The following is a 26,379-nucleotide window of genomic DNA, read 5'->3' on the forward strand; positions in this document are numbered from 1 at the left end:
AGGTAAAATCCAGCCCATTGCCTTGTAATTATGTTATTATCTATCTTAGAAAAGTTGTACATATCTAACATTCTGGACGGAGATCACTCCTAGCTCTATTGCCTTTCTCAGGAATTTCAAAGATCAACTTTTAACTAATATTGCTTACGTATCTCTGCTTCTGTCAAATCCATGGCATCTCATCACTCCTATTTATCTCTGGTTAGTACGTACCAAACATTTCTTTCCAAGCTTCACCAGACAAAGGTCAACAGTTCCCTTAGCCTCTACATTCCCAATCACTTTTACATAGTACATCTTACATTGACCAATTAATGCTACTTCTTGGCTTTTCATGGATAATAAGTAAAAGAAGAAACAAAAATCATCTTAGCATACAAAGCTATTTTGGTTAGGAATGCACAGTATTGCATATATATGGTACAGTATTTCAACTTTTACATTGTTTTTTCCAGGAGAGAAATGTCCGAAGGAATCAAAGTCTGGTTTTAACATTGATTCCTATGGGAACCTATGATTCACTCGAAGTCATTTCACTTAGATTTGAGATTTTCAGAAACGCAACCACAACTTTAACTTTAAGAACTCACTGTATAAAAAAAAAAGTAATACTGTGCAAGATAATTATTGTACACTCAAATTCATTTACGGGATGTGGGCATCACTGACTAGCCCAGCATTTATTGCCAATCCCTAATTGCCCATGAGAAGGTGTGGTGAGGTGCTTTCGTAAACCATTGCAAACCCACAGTGCTGTTAGGGAGGGAGTTCTAGGATTTTACATGCTCCCACCTTCTTGTAAAATGCAGCCCTGCTTTAAATAATGAATTTTTAGTTTTGCCACATTTAATGTGATCATGGTATTTTAATTAATTAGCCTAATATCATATGCATAATTATGGTCAATACAGGGCACTATTACATAATAAGAGCCTTGACTGCAGAGACAGTGAAGGAACTGAGATAAATTTCCAAGTCAGGATAGTGAGTGACTTGGAGGGGAACTTGCAGGTGGTTGCTTTTTTGATTTGATTTATTTGATTTGATTTATTGTTGTCACATGTATTAGTATACAGTAAAAAGTATTGCTCTTTGCACGCTATCCAAAGCATACCGTACATAGGGAAGTAAAGGAGAGAGTGCAGAATGTAGTGTTACAGTCATTGCTAGGGTGTAGAGAAAGATCAAGTTAATGCGAGGTAGGTCCATTCAAAAGTGTGATGGCAGCAGGGAAGAAGCTGCTTTTGAGTCGGTTGGTACGTGATCTGAGGCAGTGAGAAGTGTTGACAGTGTCAATGGATGGGAAACTGGTTTGAGTGATGGTCTGGGTTTCATTCACAAACCTTTGTAGTTTCTTGCGGTCTTGGACAAAGCAGGAGCCATACCAAGCTGTGATGCAATGGGAAAGATAGTGCATCTGTAGAAGTTGGTGAGAGTTGTAGCGGACATGCCAAATTTCCTTAGTCCTCTGAGAAAGTAGAGCTGTTAGTGGGCTTTCTTACTATAGCGTCGGCATGGAGGGAACACGGTAGGTTGTTGGTGATCTGGACACCTAAAAACTTGAAGTTCTCAACCATTTCTACTGCCTCAGAAAAGCAGCCAGCATAATTAAGGACCCTGTACACCTTGGACATTCTCTCTTCCACCTTCTTCCGTTGGGAAAAAGATACAAAAGTCTGAGGTCATGTACCAACTGACTCAAGAACAGCTTCTTCCCTGCTGCCATCAGACTTTCGAATGGACCTATCTTGCATTAAGTTGAACTTTCTCTGCACCCTAGCTATGACTGTAACACTACATTCTGCACTCTTCTCGTTTCCTTCTCTATGTACGGTATGCTTTGTCTGTATAGCCCACAATAAACAATACTTTTCACTGTATACTAATACATGTGACAATAATAAATCAAATCAAATCATTGCATATGCTGCCAGGGCACTTTTGGGCACAGAGCGAGGATATTCTCAAAATGAGCAGGAAAGGTTAGCGGTCGTATTTGGTGTGAAGAAATTCCATCAATAGGTTCCCAGTTGACTTTTTTATGGTTACATTAAAGCCTGTAACTTTACCCAGACCGGAGTTGTAGCTTCCTAGGCCTTTTCCTTTGGTGCACAAGAAAGGGCGTTGTTGCAATGGTGTTTCTTAAAAGGGTTGTAATACAAGGACTGTCCTGACTTTCCGTAGACAACAGAAAATGTTCCACTTTGTCTCGTCGCCAAACATAATAAAAGGAAATGACAACACGGTGGATAAATGAACAGGAGGTTTATTTCAAAAAAACAACTATATACATAGGACAGCGATAAGGAAGCTTGTAAACTCAAACAACTCCCGGACTCCAACTGTTAAACAGCCGCCTCTCTTTGGTTGGCTCAATGGGTCATGTGACCTCTGATAACCCCTCCCCTACCCCCCAAAAAAGGGCCGTGCTACCACAGAAAGGCTATGTGTCAGAATGTGAGTAGCATTCATAATAAAGTAAATGAATTGTTAACGCACATTGAAGTAAATAAATATGAACTGATAGCCCATTAGTGGGATGTGGCTGCAGTGTGACAAGGATTGGGTCCTGAATATTGATGGGTACATCACATCCAGAGCTAGGGAGCACTGTTTTAAAATTAGGACTTACCCTTTTTGGACAGAGATGAAGATTTTTTTTTTCAGAGAGTAACTTTGGAACGTTCTCAGAAGACAGTGAAATCGGGCCACTGAGTATTTTTAAGGCAGAAGTAGATACATTCTTGTTAGGCAAGGGAATCAAAGGTTATTGGGAGGTAGATTGGAATGTAGAACTCGAAACATAAACAGATCAGCCATGATCTTATTGAATGGTGGAACAGGTTTGAGGAGCCCAACACACACAAGAATAAGGAGTAGACAATTCAGCCCTTTGAGACTGCTCTGCCATTCAGTATGATCATGATCGATCTCATCTTGGCCTCATGTCCACCTTCCTGCCCGCTCTCCATAACCCTCCATCCCGCTACAAATTAAAAACTTATCTATCTCCTCAAATTTGTTTAGTGTTCGGCGTCCACTGCATTCCGGGGAATTCCACAGATTTATGGCCCTTTGAATGAAGTAATTCCTCCTCATTTCTGTTTTAAATCTGCCATCCCTTAGCCTCAAACTATGGCCTCTTGTTCGTCCAACAGGGTGAAACATCCACTCTACATCTACCCTGTCAATCCCCTTTAGCATCTTATATACCTCAATTAGATCTCTCATTCTTCTAAACTTCAGCGAGTATAAGCCTAAACTGCTCAATCTCTCTTCATAAGACAAGTCTTATTTTGTATGTTCGTTAGCAAGATACAGAATCTGGTTTTCATTAATTTTGCGTTTAAAAATTTCAATCCTCAACTTAAAACTTATACCCCTAAAACATGGATCACAAAATTAGTTTTCATTACTGTGTATTTTAGTGCTAAATTTATTTACAATATTTACAACAAAACATAATTATAGTTTGTTATTTACATTAAATTATGTGACCTCTTGATTTTTATTTACCAAATGCTGTACAATGGGCAGCAAATTTTACCTTGATGTTCCATTCCGGTAGTGCTTCATCTGTTCTTCATATCTTCCATGACAAATTATCAAGCGTTTCAATGATGGTATTTCTACGTGATGGAATCCTCACTTGAAAATACAACTTGGTGGCTCCTTCTTCCGTTCTAACCCATTAACGTAATTATTTAGAGTAGACAACCTCGTTAATTGGAGGTCAAGATTTATGAATATACTTCAAAAAATTTGTTGTGCTAAATTATAGTGTGAACAATAGACTTGCATACAATTAGCAATTAAATTAGACTTGGGTGTTTTTGTTATGAATGCAGACCCTTCAAATCAGGTTCTGGTCCCACTCCATGTTTACCCCTTTTCCATTGCATGTAAACATTCCCTAGCGTGCCGCATCGTCCATTAGAGAAAGAATTCTGCATACATATTTATTACATTTTTAAAATCAGCACCTTAGATCGGCTTTCGGGGAGAGAGTACTTATTACATTTTTAAATCAGCGAGTTTGTAATATACAGTACACCAACACGGAAGGGTTAGATGAATTTACTGAATTCCAACAGAACAGTAAATTTACACATTAGTAAGATTGGGCGTCCAGTGCGAAAGCTGAGAATTAACATTTCTGAGAATAATTTTTTTAATTTCAAAAATATACTTTATTCATTAAAAAATTCTCAAATAAGCCATTGCAAAACGACATATCCAATAATTACAACAGTGCAAAAAAACCCAGTCATTTTTACAGTACTATACGATGCTTATTTACACGACATTACATTCATTATATTTCAGTACTTGAAACTATATACATACATCAGATTTTACTGTGTGCTGTTGTTTTTCCGATTAGCACACAGTCCAAGGGTATTTACAGTTACCGGGCCCTCGGTCTGCCTCGGTTAAAAGGCTTTACACAGTGGCCTTTCCCCATTGTGCCTTTGCGGCAGCTGCCCCAAGCATGAGCGGGTCCCTCAGCACGTAGTCCTGGACCTTGGAATGTGCTAGTCTGCAACACTCGGCCGAGGACAAACCTTTCAACTTAAAGATCAGCAAGTTTCGGGCGGACCAAAGTGCGTCCTTCACCGGGTTGATGACCCTCCAGCAGCAGTTGATATTTGTCTCGGTATGCGTCCCTGGAAACAGCCCGTAGAGCACAGAGTCCTGCGTCACCGAGCTGCTCGGGACGAACCTCAACAAATACCACTGCATCTCACTCCAGACCTTCTTTGCAAAGGCACATTCCACAAGGAGGTGTGCGACCGTCTCATCACTCCCGCAGCCGCTTCGTGGGCAGCGTGCGGTGATGTTGAGACCTCGAGTGTGCATAAAGGATCTGACGGGGAGTGCCCTTCTCACCACCAGCCAAGCCAGGTCTTGGTGCTTGTTTGGAGTTCTGGTGATGAGGCATTCTGCCAGATGACGCTGACAGTCTGTTCAGGGAACCATCTGACAGAATCCGCCATCTCCTTTTCTCTTAGGGCCTCAAGGACATTACGTGCTGACCACTGCTTGATCGCCATGTGGTCAAGGATGTGTTTCCGGAAAGATTTCTCCATGAAGGACAGGTGCTGCGGTACGGTCCAACTACTTGGAGCATTCCGCGGCAGTGTGGCCAGACCCATCCTCCGCAACACTTGGAACAGGTAGAACCTCAAAAAGTAATGGCACTTGCTCTTAGTGTACCGAGGATCTACACACAGCTTGATGCAGCCACACACAAAGGTGGCCATCAGGATGAGGGCAGTGTTGGGAGCATTTTTCCCTCTGTTCTCTGGAGATTTGTGCATCGCTTCCCTCCGGACACGATCCATCTTTGATCTCCAGATAAATTTGAAGATGGCCTAGGTCGCTGCTGCTGCGCAGGATTTGAGGATAGGCCGGACCTGCGCCACATACAACAACACGGACAGTACCTCGCACCGGATGACCAGGTTTTTTCCAGTGATAGAGAGGGAGCGTTGCTCCCACAAGCCCAATTTTTGCCTCGCTTTGGCGATGCGCTCTTCCCAGCTTTTGGCGCATGCCCCTGCCGCTCCAAACCATATCCCCAGCACCTTAAGGTAGTCCCTGACGGTGAAGGGGACAAAGGATCTGTCACCCCAGTTCCCAAAGAACATGGCCTCGCTCTTGCCCCGGTTGACTTTGGCTCCCGAGGCCAGCTCGAACTGCTCACAGACTTGGAGGAGCTTGCGAACAGACGAGGGGTCTAAGCAGAAGACAGCCACGTCATCCATGTACAGGGAGGCTTTGACCTGCGTGCCTCCGCTGCCTGGGATTGTATCCCCTTTGATGCCTGGGTTGCTTCTGAGGCCTTCGGCAAAGGGTTCAATGCAACACAGAAAAAGGACGGAGAGAGGGCAGCCCTGCCTGGACTCCAGACCTGATCTGAAACCTATCTGATTCCCACCCATTGATTGAAACTGCGCTACTGATGTCTGTGTAGAGCAGTTGATCCAATTGTGGATTTTCTGAGAATAATTCTGAAAATGTTGGACCCAGCGGGTCAGTTCGATTCTGATCGATTATCGACCTAAAATGTTAACCCTACCTTTCTTTTTATATGCTTTTGGCTCACTGAATATATGTAGCATTTTCAATTTTAATTTCAAAAGTCCCGAATCTATCATTTTTGTCTTGAATGTCATTCGGCACTTCAGTTATAATGGTGTAATATTGTTTTTTGATACCATGTGATCGATTTGTATTTGCATTCCTGAATATGTTTCTTGGAAAACTTAATGGCACTGGTTGGTGAACAAAGACGTCATTATACAGGAAGGAAAATGAAGAATGGATCATCTATTTCCTGTTATTGCACGGTTGAAAGTGCGTTTCCTGTTAGCAACCCAGAAGGTGTAGAACTAATGGCGACTCGTTTACTTGGCAGGATACGCAAATCTCGCGATTGTGAAAAAAATGTGACGACCTAAATACTACTGATCGCACCTCAAGTGAGTATAAATTATTTCTAAAGATGATTTGTAGGATTTTCTCCCGCTCCACTGCAAGCAAGAGATTGGTCTGCACAGTAAAGATTACGTAAACGTCGACCGATCAACACCGCCATGAATGTAAGGGTCCGATATTTCCAGTGTTGTTCGGCGTTATTAATAGTTTGGGTGTGCGACTATCATTTGTCTTGAAGCGCATTTCAGCAACACATTTATGGACTCGATTTGCAAGATATTGGCCAGCAAATGCGGAATGACAAGATGGCAAAAAGGTCGAGTTGGCCTAACTAAGATGTGCCGAGAAACTTGCTGCAAACAAAAAACTGCCTTTATAATCAGTTTAATGCAAATGATGAATAACTACAGATTTAATCGCAATAACTATTATTTGCACAAAAGTATCTGCATTGCATATATATACATACGCACAAGTTGGGGATAAAGTTGTGCACCTGTTAACACATTCAACTCTGGGAGGGGAAACAGATCGGCCAAATATAGTTTGTTACGGCTGTATTGTCAGGGTCGTGTGGTATCGACTAATTAGACCGGAACAAATATAAATATTCCCTTGGAGGAATGCATGATCATTTGCTGTTTCATATGAAAAGAATGTGCAGGTATTTTTAAAATGTGTTTATGGGATGTAGGTGTTGCTGGCTAGGTCAGCATTTATTCCCACCCCTAATTGACCATTTCAGAGGGCATTTAAGTGTCAACCACATTGCTGTGGATCTGGAATCACATGTCAGCCAGACCAGGCAAGGATGGCAGATTCCCTTCCCTTAAGGATAGGTTTTTACAACAATCGACAATCTTAACAAAAATTTCCCAATTTGAATTGATCCACATTGGCTGCATTTTTGAGGAGAGTTTTCCAGATTTCTATTTCATTTGAGTGGAAAAATGTTCATAAATGGCCCAACTGTAATTTTAAGATTATGCTCTCAATTTAGATTTCCCACGCCACAGGAAATAGCCTGCAAATCACTTATAATTCTATACGTGTCTTGGATTACCCTGAAGTCTCCTAAACACAAGGGCTAAAGACAAGTTTATGCAACTTGTCCTTGCAATTTATCCATTTATGCTGTGATATAATTCTGGTGAATTTACACTCAACTCTTTCTTGAAGTTAAGTGTTCAAAATTGAATGTAGTTATCCAGATGCAAAATGCTGGAAACCTAAAATAGAAAAAAAAATGCTGGTAATGAGAGAAATTAAAGCAGGTCATGCAGAATGTGTATCAAGAAGCAGAGTTAATGCGTGGGATTTTACGGCTTCGCTCGTCCCGAAACTGGAAAATCGTGCCCGAGGTCATCGGACCTTTCCATGGTCCGCCCTTCACCTGCTCCGATTCCCATGGCGAGTCGACTGGTAAAATTCCGGCAAATGTTTCAGGTTGTTTCCTTTCGACCTATTAATGTTGATTATTGACTGTACTTGGATTATCAATTATGAAAGCTATGCTTCCCTGGTGAATATATGGAGGAAAATCAATTATAAATGTATTTCCTTAACATTAATTCTCAGTTTTACTGAAACAGAGTATCAAAATAATTTGTTTTATAACTTGGTCTCACGTTGCTGTTGACAAGTCAGAGTATTTTATATTAGAAAATCATATATGTCCCTAACAATAATATCTAGATACCCCTTTTTATCTCATTGTTAAGGAGTGATTTGAGGAAAAACTCACTGCTTGCTATGGTGAATCTGTGTTTTAAGTTGGTTTATTCTTTTAGGGTCCAAGTTTGCTCTCCAGAAATTTGATCTTATCCTTGCTCAACTTCTCCCTCTGGGGAAGTAATGTAAATAGTTTTATATTGAGATCATTTGCAGCTGATTTGTCTAAAGTTTATTCAGTGGTACACCCCCAATCATGCCATTGTGATATTTTTGCTCTTTTTGACTTTGTGCTCATTAAATTCAAGTGTGGGCATGGGTTGGGCTTGATGTTGTGAAATAGCAAGCACATCTACACAAACATCAAACATGCCTACTGCTCTATCACCCGCCCACATTTTGGCAAATCAGACCACAAGGCAGTGCTTCTGCTCCCGGCTTACAAGCAAAAACTGAAAAGGGAGAATCCGATTTTTAAAAAAAAGTTGTGCAGTGTTGGTCTGAGGAATCGGGTGATCTCCTACGGATCTGCTTCAAGTCAGTGGACCGGTCATTATTTAAGAACTCAGTGACCAACCTAAGTGAGTATACCACTACAGTAACAGACTTCATTGGTAAGTGTGTAGAAGACTGTGTGCAAAAGAAGCAAATCTGTGTGCTTTCCAACTGTAAACCATGGATGAACAGGGATATCGCTGCTTGCTGAAGTCCAGGTCTGAGTTGTTCAATTCAGGTGACCCTGACCTATACAGGAAATCCAGGTAGGATCTGTGGAGAACCATCAAAGATGCCAGGAGACAGTACCAGACAAAGCTAGAGTCTCAGGCTGGTCACACAGATTCCCACCAACTGTGGCAAGGTCTGCAAGGGATAATAGGCTACAAAATGAAGGCATGTAGACTTGCCGACACCAATGTACCCCGATGAGCTTAATGCATTATATGCCTTTTTTGAGCAAAAGGTCAGCGAGAGCACAGCTTCCACCCCGGAAGCCTTGGCCGAGCCAGTATCCGAGGTCACCATCACAGGCGTCAGATCAGCCTTCTCGTAAGCCAATCCACGGAAAGCGACTGACCCGGAAGGGGTATCCAGATGAGCACTCGGATCCTGTGTGGACCAGCTGGCGGGGTATTCGCAGACATCTTTAACCTTTCCTTACACCAATCTGAAGTCCCTACTTGCTTCAAGAAGATGACCATCATCTCTGTACTAAAGAAAAGCCAGGCAGGTCTACAGTAGACCCATCTCCCTGGCCCAACACTCAATCCTGGAACACCTGGGTATCAAAGACACTTATGTCAGACTCCTTTTTAATGACTGCAGCTCAGCCTTCAACACCATTCTTCCTACAAAACTGATCTCCAAACTCTGTGGCCTAGGGCTTGGCACCTCCCTCTGCGACTGGATCCTAGGCTTCTTGACTCACAGATTGCAATCAGTAAGGCTCAGTAACAACACCTCCTCCACAATTATCCTCAACACTGGTACTCCGCAAGGCTGTGTCCTCAGCCCCATACCATACTCCATATACACCTATGACTGTGGCCAAATTTCCCTCTAACTCGATTTTTTGCTGATGACACCACTGGTAGGTTGGATCTCAAACAATGATGATACAGAGTACAGGAAAGAGATAAAGAATCTGGTGAATTGGTGACATTCCCTCAATGTCAGTAAACAGAAGGAGAGAGTAATTGACTTCAGGAAGCAGAGTGGAGGACATGCTCCTGTCTGCATCAACGGGATGAAGTGGAAATGGTCGAGAGCTTAAAGTTTCTAGGTGTCCAGATCACCAACAACTTGTCCTGGTCCCTCCATGCCAACGTTATCGTTAAGAAAACCCATCGATGCCTTTGCTTTTTCAGGAGGCTAAGGAAATTTGGCATGCCCGTTATGACTCTCACCAGCCTTTACAGATGCACCATAGAAAGCATGGTTGTATCACAGCTTGGTATGGCTCCTGCTCTGTCCAAGAGCACAAGAGACTACAAAAGGTTGTGAACGAAGCCCAGTCCATCATGCGAACCAGCGTCCCATCCATTGACTCCGTCTACACTTCTTGCTGCTTCAGAAAAGCAGCCAACATAATCAAAGACTCCACGTACCCCAGACATACTCTCTTCCAAAAATCTGAGGTCACGTACCAACTGACTCAAGAACAATTTCTTCCCTGTTGCCATCAGACTTTTGAATAGACTCACCTCATATTAAGTTGATCTTTCTCTTCACCCTATCTGTGACTGGAATACTGCATTCTTCACCCTCTCCTTTCCTTCTTTACAAACGGTATGTTTTGTTTTGTATAGCACGCAAGAAACAATACTTTTCACTGTATACTAATACATGTGACAATAATAAATCAAATCAAATCAAAAACATCTGTGCGGTGAAATCTTTTATTTCAGAATTCTCAGTAAGTTGAGGGATCCTACAAGAGGGAAAATCCTACTTGACATCATCCTCACCAGCCTACCTTTCGTCGCAGATGCATCTGTCCATGACAGGATAGGTAGGAGAGACTGCCACATAGTTCTAGTGAAGATGAAGTCCCCTTTTCACATTGACCTCTGTGACACTACCACCATACTACATGAAGTAGATTTAAAACTGATCCAGCAGCTGAACATTGGGCATCCGTGAGCTTCTGTTGGCCATCAGCAGCAGCAGAATGGTACTCAACCACAATTTGTAATCTCATGGTCCAGTATATTCCCAACTCTCCCATTACCATCAAGCCAATGGCTCTGACGAAGGGTCATCCAGATTTGAAATGTTGGCTCTATCCTCTCTCCACATGCTGTGAGACCTGCTGAGATTTTCCAGCATTTTCTGTTTTTGTTTCAGATTCCAGCCATTGCAGCATTTTGCTTTTAAGCCAATGGATCAACCCTGGTTCACCGAAGAGGGCAGAAGTGCATGCCAGGAGCCGCGTCATGCATACCTAAAAATGAGGTGCTAACCTACAACACAGGACTACTGACATGCCAAACAACAGAAGCAGCATGCAGTAGAAAGAGATAAACAATCCCATAACTAACGGATCAAACCTAAACTCTAGTCCTGCCACATCCAGTTATTAACGGTGGCACATAATTGAACAACTAACTGGCAGATGAAGCTTCACAAATATTCCCAAAGATGGGAAAGCTTAGCACATTACTACGGAAGACAAGCTGAAGCATTTGCAACCATATTAAGCTAGAAATGCTGATGGATGGTCCATTTTAGCCTCCACTTGAGGTCCCCAGCGTCACATATGCCAGTCTTCAGCCAATTTGATACACCCCACATGAGATTAAGAAAGTCTATGGGCCCTGATTCTGGCATTAGTTTTGAAGACTTGTACTCCAGAGAGCGCCAAGCTGTTCCATTACATCTAAACACTGGTACCTACCTGGCAATGTTGAAAATTTCCCAGGTATGTCCTGTCCACAACAATTAGGACAAGTCCAACCCAGCCAATTACCTCCCCATCAGTTTGCCCTCAATGGTCTGCAAAAGAAGAAGTTAAACCATTTATTCCTTTTGAAGAAACCACAGCTGTCAATCAGCTTAGAATTTTTGTAAACATTGCAGTTCGGAACAATCTTGAGATGCATTTAAGTGTGAAAGAAAATAAAGAAACACAGCTGACTGGAGCATGAGTAGAAATCCATTAAGCTGTCAATGGAGGTCTCTTTCAAAGCACTGCATGTTGAAATTGAGATCAAAGGTTTCCAACAGAATAGAGCAGGTTTCAACGGTTTCAGTTTGCTATGATGTTTAAGAAACTTCAAATCTAAGATGTATGAATATATTGGGGCTAAACGCATAGCTGTGCAGAATGGCCCCCTGGTGCAATTGACATCTCTCTGTCAGAGGACTTCAAATGGGTCTGCTCACACTTGCAGCTTCTGACAAGGAGAAAGGGAAATACCATCAAGTAATGCATTTTGGAAGGTCTAATACAGATAGGAAGTATACAGTAAATGGCAGAACCCTTAGGAGTATTGATAGGCAAAGGGATCTGGGTGTACAGGTACACAGGTCACTGAAAGTGGCAATGCACATGGAGAAGGTAGTCAAGAAGGCATACAGCATGCTTGCCTTCATCGGCCAGGGTATTGAGTTTAAAAATTGGCAAGTCATGTTGCCGCTTTATAGAACCTTAGTTAGGCCGCACTTGGAATATAGTGTTCAATTCTGGTCGCCACACTACCAGAAAGATGTGGAGGCTTTGGAGAGGGTACAGAAAAGATTTACCAAGATATTGCCTGGTGTGGAGGGCATTAGCTATGAGGAGAGGTTGGAGAAACTTGGTTGGAGAAACTTGTTTGGAGAAAGCTCAGCACAACATCGTGGGCCAAAGGGCCTGTTCTGTGCTGTTCTATGTTCTATGTAAACTTGGTTTGTTCTCACTGGAGCGACGGAGGTTGGGGGGAGACCTGATAGAAGTCTACAAGATTATGAGAGGCATGGACAGAGTGGATAGTCAGAAGCTTTTTCCCAGGGTGGAAGAGTCAATTACTAGGGGGCACAGGTTTAAGGTGTGAGGGGCAAGTTTTAAAAGAGATGTACGAGGCAGATTTTTTACACAGAGAGTAGTGGGTGCCTGGAACTCATTGCCGGGGGAGGTAGTGGAAGCGGATACAGTAGTGACTTTTAAGGGGCGTCTTGACAAGTGCATGAATGAGATGGGAATAGAGAGATATGGTCCCCGGAAGCGTAAGGGGTTTTAGTTAATACGGGCGGCATGGTCGGTGCAGGCTTGGAGGGCCGAAGGGCCTGTTCCTGTGCTGTAATTTTCTTTGTTCTTTGTTTCTAGGAAGGGGATAAATCAACCATGGTTAACCAAGGATAGTATTAAACTGAAAAAAAAACATACAATGTGGCTGTCATAATTGCGAGGCTCTACAATTACTTGGCAGGAGAGACTAATTGATTTACTTATTTGGAAAGAACTATTTACAAAGGAGGACAACAAACCTTCCACATACTTCAACTCGTCGGGGTTAACAGCCGAGATCAACTGCTGATCTGCAACTGCTGCCCTTCAAATTAAGAAGTTTAACAACACCTTCAAATGCCATAACGTGAGCTCGGACTCGTGCTCCACCTCTGCAGAAAGTGAGTTTGGACTTGCGTTCAGCTGCCTCTCTGCTCTTGGCCCTGTGCTCTACCACCATTCCATTTTCTCGAACTCACGCTGAACCACCGTGTACCGATCTCTGCTGCGCTACCACATCTTCCTCCCTCTTTTAAGTTCTTTACAAATTAATTTATGAACAGACAATTACGCGAAGATCTGGAGATCTACAATTTCTCTGAGAGTGTCTCAGCTCTCTGGCCGGCTCCGCCTCAATTGAAGTACCGATGTCTTGAGTAGTAGTTGGTTGTTTTGTTGTTTCAGGAGGTACGCTAATGCAGATAGCTGCACCAGTTCCCTAGGGAACAACATGAGTGCTTTCCTCTTAAATAAACAGTCCCACTGAAATCGGGACTATTGAAAGAATGTTGATAGATGATTCTGGATTATCCTTCACTGTTTGTATCATAGTTTCTCTTTTTCTTATGTGGTCTACATGTTTTCTTGCTTTTCTTCCTTGGACGTCAATCAGAAAGGACATTGGGCCTGTTTTTATGATTTTCCTGGGACCCAGCATGGAACAAAGTTCCTAACAAATAGTAAGTTATTTACCTTGAATGACCTATCACCCTTAACAGTATCATGATATCCCTTTTGCATATCTTGGTTTAATTTCCACCTTCGCTGCTAAATTTGGAAACACCAGGTCAAGTCTTGTCAGGAGCTGCCTACCCATTAGTAGCTGTGTGGGGAATATTCCTGTCGTAACATGTGGTGTTGTCCTGTAAGTGAGGAGGAATCTAGCAAGCTTCAATTGAACTGGTGTGCTCGGCTGTCTTTTTATTGCTAACTTGAAAGTTAAATAGCTCTTTCTGCTAAGCCATTTGAGGCTGGATAATTAGGGTGCCAAGCACACATGTTTTATTCTGTTAATTTTTCATGAAGTGTTAAAACTCTATTCCTGTAAAGGCAGTGCCATTATCAGAGACCAAAACTTCTGACAGGCCATGCATGATGAAAGTTTGTCATTTTTCAATTGTTGTGGATTAAATTTTTGTTTTCATTTCATGAATATCAAGCCACTTGGAATGGCCATCAATGATAATTAGGAACATAGTGCCCATAAAAGGACCAGCAAAATCCACATGTAACTGTGTCCAAGGTCAGTGTTGGGTTTTTTTCAGAGACTAAGTGACCTCAGCTATTACACAGATTCGCGAAGTCAGTATCCTGGTTAAAGACGTATCTTTATTTGACCAACGATCGCTGGGAGAGATAGCATTGGGTAGTCCAACACCTCTCTGAAGAGAAAGCCCTGAGCATTCCAATACCACTCTGAAGTTACAATACTTCAGACAGAACAATTATACATTTTCAAGTTCGCTTTTCCCACCTTCCCGTTAGTTATGAACCAGTCATCATTAGTACAAATCAATCATCGTTAACAGTTGTCATATACCTTAGCCAATTTCATTCTACCCTCTGACATCATGGGATTTCATTGGTCCATAGAATCCTGATGCTTCTTCCCCCTGACACTTAGCTAGAGAGTTCAAAGGTACCGTTCTCACCAACTCTCAATTACGTCAGTGGTTGAGTTAGACAGTTGATATTCCCATGTCTGAGAAGCACTGTCTTATCAGTACAAATTGAACAGCTCTATTCATACTATGGCTTTGAGAACCTGTACTGTCTGAATAGGATGGGAATAGAGGGATATGGTCCCCGGAAGGGTAGGGCGTTTTAGTTCAGTCAGGCAGCATGATCGGTGCAGGCTTGGAGGGCCGAAGTGCCTGTTCCTGTGCTGTAATTTTCTTTGTTCTTTATGCTGATAAGAATATACACGTTCTGTGGTTTCATTGTTCCAAAGAATGCGGTTCGTCTCACTAAGTCTTCATCCCATCATACTGTTGGACAGTCTGCTTTTGGCTAAAGTGCATAGACCATTTTAAAAATACATCTGAAATACATTTTAAAATCCAAAATACATGTTTAAATCAGAAATACTTGTTCAAATCTCTTACTTGTTTGAATCTCTTCCTGTGATTACGTATCTTCATGCAGACAACACGCCTGTTAGTCTGTAGGTCTGATCTGGAGTCATTTCACTTTGTGCTAGCAGTTTTATTAGTGTCTTAAATCCCTGATTATTTGAAATTTCTCTTAACAGTTGGCCAGGCCACTCCCATGGCTGCAAGCGAGTCGAAGGAGGCAATGTTGTGATTGACATTGATCACAACACTCTCAACACTTTACTAGGTTCTCAACATCTATTAATGCCTGGCCACCAAATATAACTTTGTGCAAGCATTTTCATTTTAGTCTGACCTGGGTGATATTATATTCCTGCAGTAACATTCCTCTTACTGGGCCAGGAACTGCTGTAGACCCCCGCAGTAACACCCCGTCCTTACAGCTCAATTTGTCTTTGCGGAGCTGGAAAGGTTTGAATTGATCAAAAGTGCCATCATGGAAAACCATCCGCTTTAGTCTGAACAGGACTGGGTCCCTTTGAGCCCAATTCAGGATCTGACAGACCCAAGAAGTTGAGGGCTAACACTGTTCTGGTACTGTTGGTGGTGATATTGTTCGGGGCAGAGGAAAGCGACTCAGCGCATCTGTGTTCAATATTTTGGTACCTGGTTTATGTTGGAGCACATAGTTGTATGCTGCTAGAAGTAAGGTCCACCGTTAGACTCTGGCTGATGCAATAGGAAGAATAGACTTGTCTACGCGAAATAATCCTAATAGTAGCTTGTGATCAGTGATGATCATGAAGTGATGCCTGTAAACATACCGGTGAAATTTTTTAACTCCGGAAATGATGGCTAGCCCTTCTTTCTCAATTTGGGAGTATTTTCTCTCAGCATCAGTTAAGGTTCTTGATGCAAAAGCGATAAGCTGTTCTATGCCATCTTCCATTCTATGAGACAAAACTGCTCCTATGTTAACTGGTGAAGCATCACGTGTTAGGATTATTTCTCTTTTTGGATTGAAATGGATAGTAAGTATGAAGATTGTAAAGCAAAATTTAATTTCCTCGAAGTTTCTTTTTGGGATTCACTCCAATATCCACAGTAATATTTTTTTAAAAGGAGGTGTAACGGTGCCAGCAATATTGATAGATTTGGTATAAACCTGCCATAATAATTAACCATGCCCAAAAAAGGATTTCAGATCTGACATGTTTCTAGGTGTTGGTACTCCCTTTATAGCTTTTACTTTTCTTCAAGAGGGTGAAACCCTTGGCATCGACTTTAAATCTAAGATAAGTGACCTTGTGGGCCTAAAGGATACACTTCTCTCTTTTAATTCCCATCTCAGCTGTTTGAATTTCTTGAACACCTCTTCGAGACTTGCCAAATGCTGTTCTGGGGAAACTCCTCTTATTAAAACATTATCTAGGAATATGATTACTTTGGGTATGTCTTGCAATAAACTCTCCATGGTGTGTGGCAAAACAGCACATGCTGAAGACGCATCAAAAGGGAAACGGGTGTATTGAAATCAACCCTTGTGAATGTTACTTGTTACAAATTTTCTTGAATCCTCATCAATTCTAATTGTTGATAGGCATGGCTCATATCTAGTTTTATATATGTTAGACCTCCTGCTAGCTTTGCATAAAGATACTCAATCTTTGGGATTGGATATCTGTCCAGCTTGGCTGTTTGATTGATAGTTAATTTGTAGAGTCCACAAATGTGGACAGTCCTGTCCGATTTTAGTATGGGTATTATGGGGACAGCCCATTCAGAAAACTATTGGCCGAATGACTCTTAATTCTTCCAAACGTTAAGTTTTGCCTCGACTTTTTGATGCAAAGTATAAGGCACTGGGCAACCGCTAAAAAACTTTGGGGGTTGCATCCGAATTAATGCATATTTTAGCCGTAACTCCCTGAATTCTGCCTAATTTATTTTGAAAAACTGCTAGGTATTTTTAAAAACTTCTTGTAAACTACCATCAGATATACTGATGTTATCTAGCCAATTTAGCTTTATTTGACATAACCAATATCTTTCCATGAGACTAGGCTCCTGGTGTTTTGTGACATTGATCGGTAGTTCAGTACAAAGAACAAAGAACAGTACAGCACAGGAAACAGGCCCTTCGGCCCTCCAAGCCTGTGCCGCTCCTTGGTCCAACTAGACCAATCGTTTGTATCCCTCCATTCCCAGGCTGCTCATGTGCTGATTTGTGCTGATAAGTTACTGGTGCGGATGTCGTTTCCAAAATTTTCAGGGTTTCCCCCCGTATATGTGGCCAATCTAGCTGTTGAATTATTTAACTTTAGGGATTGAACTCTGCCTTGAAGTTATTTAAATGTTTGCTCTGCTACAGTTGTGACAGAAACACCAGTAAGTACTTCCATGCTTAGTGGCCGCCCATTTACCAAAGGTACTATTACAATGGGATCTGATTTATTCCTTTTTACATTATTCAATTGATATGTCTCAGATTCCTCTACTGAATCATGTTCTAAATTGTATACTGGAGTCCAGATGTTTTTTTGTTTAAACTAGGTATATTCTGTTTGACTTGGCACTTGATTTGGATGCGGCCTCTCTGATTGCAGCCAAACAGATAGAACCCCAGAATTCACATTTTTCCGAACCTATGAAATTCATCAGAAATTCTGGTTTGTTGACCCTTTTCCTTTGTTCCCAACTTGCTCATTGAGTTTTGCTCTGTCTCTTCTGTGTATGCAACTCTGTCCTTCCGGCTTGCCAAAGATTTGTGTCATAGGTGATTCACTTCGCCGCTATGCATGCACTATAACTCGAGCGCCTCTCTCCACACTCTCAATCATCTGAGTTCAGACAATGGCGAGATGGAGTACAGGAAAGAGATAGAGGCCGGAATTTTACCGCCCACCCGCCACGGGAATCAGAGCGGGCGAGGGGCGGAACACGGAAAGGTCCGTTGACCTCGGGCGGGATTTTGCAGTTTCGGGACAAGTGAGGATGTAAAATCCCGCCCAGAGAATCTGGTGAAATGGTGTGATGACAATAATGTTTATTAGTGTCACAAATAGGCTTATATGCAATCAAGTTACTGCGAAAATCCCCTAGTCGTCACAGTCCGGCGCCTGTTCGGGTGCACTGAGGGAGAATCTAGCACGGCCAATGCACCTAACCAGCACGTCTTTCAGACTGTGGGTGGAAACCAGAGCACCCGGAGAAACCTACCCGGACATTGAGAGAATGTGCAGACTCCATACAGACAGTGACCTATGCTGGGAATCGGACCCGAGTTCCTGGCGCTGTGAGGCAGCAGTGCTAATCACTGTGCCACCATGCTGCCCCTCTCCCTGAATGTCAGCAAAATAAAGGCGATAGTAGGAAGCATGATGGAGGACATGCCCTTGTCTATATCAATGGTAATGAAGTGGCAATGGTCGGGTGCTTCAAGTTTCTAGGTGTCCAGATCACCAACAACGTGTCCTGGTCCCTCCACACTGAGGATATAGGTAAGAAAGTCACCAACACCTCTAATTTCTCAGGAGGCTAAGGAAATTCGGCATGTCCACTGCGACTCTCACTAATTTTTACAATGCACCATAGAATGCATCCTTTCCAGATGTATCACAGCTTAGTGTGGCTCCTGCTCTGACCAACACTGCAAGAAAATGCAAAGGGTTGTGAACATAGCCCAGTCCATCACGCAAACCATCCATTGACTCCGTCTATACTTCCCGCTGCCTTGGAAAAGCAGCCAACATAATTAAGGACCCCACACATTATGGATATACGCTCTTCCACCTCCTTCCATTGGGAAAAAGATACAAAAGTCTGAGAACATGTACCAACCAACTCACGAGTAGTTTCTTCCCTGTTGCCATCAGACCTTTGAATGGACCTACCATCTATTAAGCTGATCTTTGTCTATACCCTAGCTGTGACTGCAACACTATATTCTGCACCCTATTCTTTTCTTCTCCCCTATACACTCTATGAATGGTATGTTTTGTCTGAAAAACGGGCAAGAAAGAATACTTTTCACTGTATCCCAACACGTGACAATAAATCAAATCAAATCCAGCTATTTCCAAGGCTTTCTCTCAGGAAATCGTACCCTCTGCCAGTCAATTTTGTTTGTACGTTTAAGTTATTTATGCCTCAAACTAATCCGTATCACAACATGTCATGGAGTTTCTGGGAATGTTGATTTTTCTGGGCATTGTTCTCTGGGCAGGAGGATTGTTAAATATTGTACCTTTGTTTGGAAAAGGAGAGAATGGTAGACCAAATAATAACAGGCTAGTCTGCATAAGCTCAGCTGTGGGAAAATTATTGGAAACATTCTGAGGGATATTATTAATCATCATTTTAAATAGCAATGGATTTGTTTCGGGAAGGCCCTGTCTGATTAAACTAATTGAAGTTTTTGAGTAGGTAACAGTTGATGTGGGTAGCACATTTGATTTAGGTTGTATAGATTTTAGCTAGAGCTTTGCAAGGTCAATATGGCAGGCCGGTCAAACAAGTTAGAGTCCATGAGTTCCCCGGGAAAGTGGCAAGTTGGATCCAAATTGGCTCAGTGGTCGGAAACAAAGGATAATGGTTGGGTGTTTTTTGTGACTGGAAGGCTGTTTCCAGTGGGGTTCTGCAGTGCTCAATACTTTTTTCCTTGTTTTTTGGTGGTATATATCAATGATTTAGACTTAAATGGAATAGCAGAGAGGTTATGCTAGAGCTGTATTAAACAAAAGATAGGCCACTATTAGAGTGCTATGTACAGTTCTAAAATACTGTATTACAGGGAGGATGCAATATGGTATCAAGGAGATTTAGATGGATGTTGCCAGGACTCTGAAATTATAGCTGTGAGGAAAGATCAGATAGGTGGTTTCCTTTGGAACCGAGGAGGCTAAGGGGAGATACAAATAAGGTGAATAAAATCATGCCTTGATAGAATGGGGGGAAAATAACTATTTTCCTTCGGTCAGTAGCAAGGGAACATTGTTTAAGATTAAAGGGAAGTTGAGCAGGATTTCTTTTCACTCTTGAGGTTGATGGGATTCTAATACTCACTTCCTGAAAGGATAATAGAGGCATTAAAAAAGTACTTGGAGATGCTCTTGATGTGTCATGGCCTACAAGATAATTGACCAAGAGCTGGAAAGTGGGATTAGGCTAGGAACCTTTTGCTGGGTGGACTGAATGGCTCCTTCTGTGCCATTATTTCTATGATTCTATGAATTCATTGAATGTTAAGCTTCTGGCGAAGTTTGAAAATTAGACACCAAATAAATGCAAAGCAAAGCTTACATTGTTCGTTATAATAGAAAAAGAACTAGTAATTGGAACTTGAGGATACTAATTGAACCGTGGATGTACACTCCTTAGTTTAATATGGCATCCAAAATTCACTAGGATCTTTTTGGCATAGTTTCAAAATTGATACACAGTAATAAGTAAGTTGCTGAAGGTTTAATTTTTCTTCATTACCCCTAGGAATTTTATTGAAGAATCTGCTTAATCTTATTTTCTGCAAGTAATAATTTATTAAACTGAGCTACTATACTAAATGTAAAATTAGTTCTGATTATAAATATTTGAAATTTAAAAATTGTTAATATCCAATACTCATCTGAACTTCAAAAGTAACAGTTAATGGCTTTTTAGATCATAAAATTAATCAGTACTTGTTGGTTTTCAAAAACAAATTCAATTTTTTATTTCTAGCCTGAGCCCACTTCAAAATTTGTAATTCCTTATGTCGAATGCAATGGTACTGATGTGGAAAGGGGATCTGAATTTCTCTGCAAGAAGTTGGTCAGTTCAGCTTCCCCCTTCAGTTATCATTAATCACAGGTAAAGTAAACCATCATTTTGCATTTTTAAAGCCATTTTGAAGTTTACATTGGTTGTTAGGGGGTGTAAGAATGTTGGATAACAAGAGGATAACTTAATTAGCAATTGTTGCCTTTCATATTGAAGAAAAAATACTTTCTTTTAGTTGTGTAGTATATATGTGGGAAATATTACAAATTTCGTTCAGTGGCTGATATTAAAGGAAATTCAAGGCCTAGAATTTTGGGCTCTTCTGGATTAACTAGACTCACGACTTTTTCTCACTACAAATGACACTTTCTTTTACAGAAGTATTTTAAAAAAATCTCTAAGGGGAATGAAAAATAAACTGGATTTCCTCTACGATATTTATTTCTCCCTCTACGCTATCTCGATCTACCTTAAACTTTCCTCACTAAACGATTTATTTAATAAGCAATATAAAAGATGAAAAAAATCATTGGAATGGATTTAACCTTTTTCATTTTTGTTTAGTTTGTTGTTCCTACAGTAAAGTTAAAGTTTATTTATTAGTCACAAGTCACTGCAATGACGTTACTGTGAAACTCCCCTAGTCGCCACACTCCTATGCCTGTTTGGGTCAATGCACCTAACCAGCACGTCTTTCAGAATGTGGGAGGAAACCGGTGCACCCAGAGGAAACCCATGCAGACACGGGGAGAACGTGCTAACTCCACACAGACAGTGAACCCGGTCCCTGGCGCTGTGAGGCAGCAGTGCTAACCACTGTGCTACCAAGCCACGGTCGCTAAACTACCGAGTTTAGAAACTTGAAAGCCAGGCCCAGAAGGAGGATTTTAGAAGGAAAAAATAAAGATAAAGAGATCAAAAACATAAATAAGCGTGAAAGTGAACAAAATTGCCTGGTGTCTGTCTCTGCTTCTCTCTTTCTCTCTCTCTATATCTGGATAGCCGAAGCTGCTTTACCTGCACTGGATCCACCATTATCTAGGTACCCTCCGGGTCTGCCAATGGTGATGCCAAGATCCCAATTATTTTTAATATTAAAATAGGAAAACTTTTATAACTGAGAGTCATAGTCATAGAGGTTTACAGCATGGAAACAGGCCCTTCGGCCCAACTTGTCCATGCTGCCCTTTTTAAAAAAAAACCCCTAAGCTTGTACCAATTGCCCGCATTTGGCCCATATCCCTCTATACCCATCACACCCATGTAACTATCTAAATGCTTTTTAATTTTTGCAGTCTAGTGGAGAGGTGGAGAGGGTATTGTTTAATAATAATAAAAAGACTCAGTACATCCTCCTAGGTGGCTGCCAGAAATGGCTATCCCTCTCCTATATGCCCCCCCCCATGAAAATATACAACTAAAAGGATTATTCAATGTAAATAATCCCAGAGAGAGAAAAAATATGTCAAATATCCATTGACTCCCAAATTCTGAGGTGTTGCTCTGAAGAGAGTTGTTTCCATCTCTCTTACAGTCGTCAATTTACAGCATTTTATTTGGTTTAAATTCCCCAGTCTTTCCCATGCCCCTCGCTGCTCCATCTCCTGCAATTTTGGTTCCCTCCCTCAGCCCTTGTTGCTCCTCCAAACATAGATTCTGGCTGGAATTTTACCAGCACGCCGGCCCCAATTCCAGGGGCAGGCGAGGCTTGGAGAATGGCATTCTCCATTGGCCTTGGGCAGGATCATGCAAACCTCGGGCGGACGTGCCGGTATAATACCGCCCTCTGTCTCTGGAGGAGCAACAAAAGAGGGCACAGGGAACCTCTGATTGGAGGAGCTGGAGCAGTGAGCATGGGCGAGATAGAACCTTGATTGGAGGAGCAACAAGGATGTTGTGAAACAATTCTCTCTGGCCCCTGGCTTTGCTGAAAACCCTTTTGGGGTTTGCTTCCACACGCGCACACGTTCGTGGCTCCTCAGAGAAGTCGTTGACCTTTGTCTGTGTGAGGGGGCCTTTTAAAGGCAAGTTTAAAAGGTCCTCATCATACCCCCAGTGCCAAGCCCAAGTCCATCCACCCCAATGAGTATAGCTGCCTGGGCTGTCAGCCAAGCATTCACAATGAAGCATGGTTCACCATGCATGCACAGAAATCCATTGAGCTTGTTGAAACAGCTGTATACCAGACAAAATATTGTTTTAATATTTGTTTACTCAAGGTTAAGTTTTTTCAAGGGTGTTATTGATACTTTAAAGGGTCTGGATGATTGATACTTAGCTTGTAATGAAATCACTTTTTTCATTGTAGGGGAAAGTAATAAATGGATTACTTTTTAAGATTTTTTTTTACATGTCTCTGGTCGAGTCCCAGAAATCCTGAAGGGGGAGGGAGAGGAGCCGAAGGTCGTGATGCATATAGGTACTGCTGACATAGGAAGGAAGAGGGAAGGGGTCATGAAAAGAGAATATAGGGAGTTAGGTAGACAGCTGAGAAAGAGGAATGCAAAGGTAGTAATCTCGGGATTGCTGCTTGTGCCGCGGGAGAGTGAGAACAGGAATCGGAGAATGAATGCGTGGCTGAGGGACTGGAGCAAGGGACAAGGATTTGGGTACTTGGATCATTGGGACCTCTTTAGGGGCAGGTGTGACCTGTTTAAAAAAGACGGGTGGCACTTGAATCCCAGGGGGACCAATATCCTGGCGGGAAGGTTGGCTAAGGCTACTGGAGAGACTTTAAACTAGAAAGGTTGGGGGGAGGGAATCGAAATGAGGGGACTGAGAGCGAGGAGGTTAGCTCGCAAATAGATAAGGAATGTAAACAGGGTAAGAGGGAGGTTAGACGAGTGATGGAGAAGGGAAGTGCTCAGGCTGAAGGTCTGAGATGTGTCTATTTTAATGCCAGGAGTGTAGTGAATAAAGTGGATGAGCTTAGAGCGTGGATTGCTGCTTCGAATTGTGATGTGGTGGCCATTACGGAGACTTGGATGTCTCAGGGACAGGACTGGGTGCTTCAGGTGCCGGGTTTTAGATGTTTCAGGAAGGACAGGGAGGGAGGCAAGAGAGGGGGGGGAGTGGCACTGTTGATCAGGGATAGTGTCACGGTTGTAGAGAAGGTGGACGCCGTGCAGGGATTGACTACGGAGTCTCTGTGGGTGGAGGTTAGGAACAGGAAGGGGTCGGTAACGTTGCTGGGTGTTTTCTATAGGCCGCCCAATAGTAACAGAGATGTTGAGGAGCAGATGGGGAAACAGATCCTGGAGAGATGTAGGAATAACAGAGTTGTCGTGATGGGAGATTTTAGTTTCCCAAACATAGATTGGAATATCCCTAGGGCTAGGGGTTTGGATGGAGCGGAGTTTGTTAGGTGTGTCCAGGAGAGTTTCCTGACACAGTAAGTGGATAAGCCTACTAGAGGAGAGGCTGTACTTGATCTGGTGCTGGCTAATGAACCTGGACAGGTGGAGGATCTCTCGGTGGGTGAGCATCTTGGGGATAGCGATCATAATTCTATCTCCTTCACGATAGCATTGGAAAGAGATAGGATCAGGCAGGCTAGGAAAGTGTTTCTCTGGAGTAAAGGGAAATACAGTGTCATCAGGGAGGAAATTAAACGGGTAAATTGGAAGGAGGCATTCTTGGGGAAAAGTACCGAAGGAAAGTGGAGGATTTTCAAGGAATGTTTGTCTGGAGCTCTGCATGACAACGTTCCGATGAGACAGGGGGGTGTTGGTAGGGTACAGGAACCGTGGTGCACGAAGGTTGTGATGAACCTGGTGAATAAGAAAAGAGAGGCGTACAGAAGGTTCAGAGAGCTAGGAGGTGTTAAGGATTTAGAGGAGTATACGGGATGTAGGAAGGAGCTTAAGAAGGAAATTAGGAGAGCGAGAAGGGGTCATGAGAAGACCTTGGCGGGTAAGATTAAGGAGAATCCCAAGGCTTTCTACAAATATGTCAAGAGTAAAAGGATGAGATGTGAAGGCATAGGACCCTTAAAAGGTGAAGGGGGAAAAGTTTGTGCGGAACCGTTAGAAATGGCGGAGCTGCTTAATGAATACTTTACCTCGGTATTCACGGTGGAAAGGGATCTGGGTGGTTGTACTGCTGGTTTGCGGTGGACAGAAAGGATCGAGCATGTGGACATAAAGAAAGAGGATGTGTTGGAACTATTGAATGGCATCAAGGTTGGTAAGTCGCCGGGACCGGATGGGATGTACCCCAGGTTACTGTGGGAGGCGAGGGAGGAGATTGCGGAGCCTTTGGCGATGATCTTTGCATCGTCGATGGAGACGGGAGAGGTTCCGGAGGATTGGAGGATTGCAGATGTGGTCCCTATATTCAAGAAAGGGAACAGGGACAGCCCGGGAAATTACCGACCGGTGAGTCTAACCTCAGTGGTTGGTAAGTTGATGGAGAGGATCCTGAGAGACAGGATTTATGATCATCTAGAGAAGTTTAGTATGATCAAAAGTAGTCAGCACGGCTTTGTCAAGGGCAGGTCGTGCCTTACGAGCCTGGTTGAGTTCTTTGAAAATGTGACCAAACACATTGACGAAGGAAGAGCGGTGGATGTGGTCTATATGGACTTCAGCAAGGCGTTCGATAAGGTCCCCCATGCAAGACTTCTTGAGAAAGTGAGAGGGCATGGGATCCAAGGGGCTGTTGCCTTGTGGATCCAGAACTGGCTTGCCTGCAGAAGGCAGAGAGTGGCTGTGGAGGGGTCTTTCTCTGCATGGAGGTCAGTGACCAGTGGAGTGCCCCAGGGATCTGTTCTGGGACCCTTGCTGTTTGTCATTTTCATAAATGACCTGGATGAGGAAGTGGAGGGATGGGTTGGTAAGTTTGCTGACGACACCAAGGTAGGTGGTGTTGTGGATAGTTTGGAGGGATGTCAGAAGTTGCAGCGAGACATAGATAGAATGCAAGACTGGGCGGAGAAGTGGCAGATGGACTTCAACCCGGATAAGTGTGTGGTGATCCATTTTGGCAGATCCAATGGGATGAAGCAGCAGTATAATATGAAGGGTACCATTCTTAGCAGTGTAGAGGATCAGAAGGACCTTGGGGTCCGGGTCCATAGGACTCTTAAATCGGCCTCGCAGGTGGAGGATGCGGTCAAGAAGGCGTACGGCGTACTGGCCTTCATTAATCGAGGGATTGAGTTTAGGAGTCGGGAGATAATGCTGCAGCTTTATAGGACCCTGGTTAGACCCCACTTGGAGTACTGCGCGCAGTTCTGGTCACCTCATTACAGGAAAGATGTTGAAGCCATTGAAAGGGTGCAGAGGAGATTTACAAGGATGTTGCCTGGATTGGGGGGCATGCCTTATGAGGATAGGTTGAGGGAGCTTGGTCTCTTCTCCCTGGAGAGACGAAGGATGAGAGGTGACCTGATAGAGGTTTACAAGATGTTGAGAGGTCTGGATAGGGTAGACTCTCAGAGGCTATTTCCAAGGGCTGAAATGGTTGCTACGA

At 42.7% G+C, this 26,379-nt stretch overlaps 1 protein-coding gene across 3 annotated transcripts in view; it reads left to right on the forward strand.

Annotated features, from left to right (window-relative positions):
• Positions 1-26,379, forward strand: part of LOC144505339 (meiosis-specific coiled-coil domain-containing protein MEIOC-like) — a 94,084-nt gene that overhangs the window by 22,758 nt on the left and 44,947 nt on the right. The window contains exons 1-4 of one of the 3 annotated variants that reach the window (XM_078231470.1): positions 6,386-6,485; positions 12,917-13,218; positions 13,710-13,776; positions 20,869-20,997. The gene's annotated coding sequence lies outside the window, so the exon portion shown is untranslated. Of the gene's footprint in view, positions 1-6,380; positions 6,486-12,916; positions 13,219-13,709; positions 13,777-20,868; positions 20,998-26,379 lie in introns of those variants that run through there. The other 2 variants (XM_078231477.1, XM_078231462.1) reach the window with 2 other exon arrangements.

Source organism: Mustelus asterias, chromosome 2 (assembly GCF_964213995.1).
Source record: "Mustelus asterias chromosome 2, sMusAst1.hap1.1, whole genome shotgun sequence".
NCBI lineage: Eukaryota > Metazoa > Chordata > Chondrichthyes > Carcharhiniformes > Triakidae > Mustelus > Mustelus asterias.